Here is a 1998-nt window from a genome sequence, read left to right as displayed (position 1 = left end):
GAGGTGATGGTATTCTAACCAAAAAACATTCCTGATTTATTCAACTTGTTAACTTTAGCATCTGCATGAGAAATGTGCAAAATAGTAATTTGACTAGAAATTGTAAATTTTTCATTCAAATAAGAAATACAAAGCAGTTTTTTATTTTAAAAAAAAATATATATATATATTTCTTGTTTAACATTTTTTTTATTATTTTAAATTTTTACAAAGAAACTTTTCTATCATTTATACTGTTCTGAAACACGGCGCTTTTACACATAATTTTATTTTCACAAGTTCTAAGTATTTTCCACAACTTTAAAACTTTACAATTACTTGAACTTATACTACACTGTTGGAAAAATGTGTGCGAGGTTTGATATACATGCGAGTGAAGCAAATATACACTGCCGCTACTGAAATGTAACATACATTTGTGTAGTGAGTTTAATATACAGGTCAGTATAGCAAAATGCTTTATTATTTACAATCTAAAATTACTGCTAAACTTATTTTGGATTTTTGAAAAATTGAATTATCTGATTTTTCTTGTAAGTGATTAACATGAATGTATATAAAATTTAATATAGTCGCCTTTAATGACGATTTCATATACTTGATATATGGATTTTGATACACATGGGTATATTGTATTTAGTATTGTTTTTAACAGTGTGAACAAATTCAATACTCTGAAAGTTGGTCCATTTATTACCTGCTCTGAAAGTCACAGATTCACAAGCAAAACCTGTACTTTTACAAAAGCTTGCTATATTGTCAATCTAAAAGTGGTAGAATTATAAGATTGGCTGGAACTTCTAGTATGCAAGTGGCACTCACCCACAATTATGGTTAAATTGCACACATTTTTGTTAATAGTTATATCATCCCGAGTGGTAAAATTAACGTTTTAATATTCGAATTGCAAATACTCGACAGGGCCTGAGAACATTGAGGAATTCCTCAGGCTATCTCCATGACAACAGTCAACATTAAAATCATTCTAATGTAACTTATATTCATCCTCAGATCTGTCATACATACTTTGAAAAAACTAGGAAACTACATTTAATTAGACCGAAATAAATAGAAATATAAGAGGAAAACAAACAAAAATCATTAAATAATACAGTGTGCATAACCTCACATTCAGCAAAACACGTGGGAGATGCTCAGAGGGCACGAAAGATCACCTGCCAAACATCTAAATTATGATAATATTATAACAAAATCGATACTTACTTATAATAACATCGTCCTCTCGCTCATAGCAGTTATATAATCCACACTCTCTCTCTCGCACTAAAAAATCTACGAAAATTCACCTGTCACAAAACAAGTAATCAAATGTAGGTCAAACTGGCACAGCACTACTGACCTACATTTCGAAGATCGTGGTCACTGACCCGAGCTACAAATTGGGTCATGAACGAAAAGGCAAGACAAATGTCTGCAATACCGACCCCAGATAACGCATCGTACCGACCATGGCAAAGAGGCAAAATTCAAAAACTCTCATTAGAAACAGGTATATAGATTCGAATTAAATTAGAAAATTTTAATTTTACTAAAGTATCTAGGAAAAAGGAAGAATTATTTTCTTTGTTCAGTAAACTAAGCCTACACAAAATAATTGAAAAAGTTGTTCCTGCGTAACAACTTTTTAAAAAAGGGGGATGGTGTGACGTAGGGCTAAAGCCAACTTAGTAAATGCATACGCCATCTAGCGGCTTTAAGCATACATGCTCAAGTCAAATAGGGACTTACCTTACCGGTAATATTTAAAAATTCTAAAAGCGCTAAATTGAAATTAAAACTTGAGGATCAGAACTGATAAGAAAATAAAAAACCGAATATTCAAATCAAGCCGATCCCGTAGGACTGGAAATGAAACCCGAAACCCCAAAAATACAAAATAACGGTACGAAAACAGTAAAATGAAAACACAATGAATAAATTAAATAAATAAAACGTAAATTGGAAAAGAAAGCAAAAGAGGACCCCATAATCATAAAT

This window comes from Belonocnema kinseyi, chromosome 5 (genome assembly GCF_010883055.1).
Source record: "Belonocnema kinseyi isolate 2016_QV_RU_SX_M_011 chromosome 5, B_treatae_v1, whole genome shotgun sequence".
Taxonomy (NCBI): Eukaryota; Metazoa; Arthropoda; class Insecta; order Hymenoptera; family Cynipidae; genus Belonocnema; species Belonocnema kinseyi.
Note: the sequence above shows the minus strand (reverse complement) of the source record.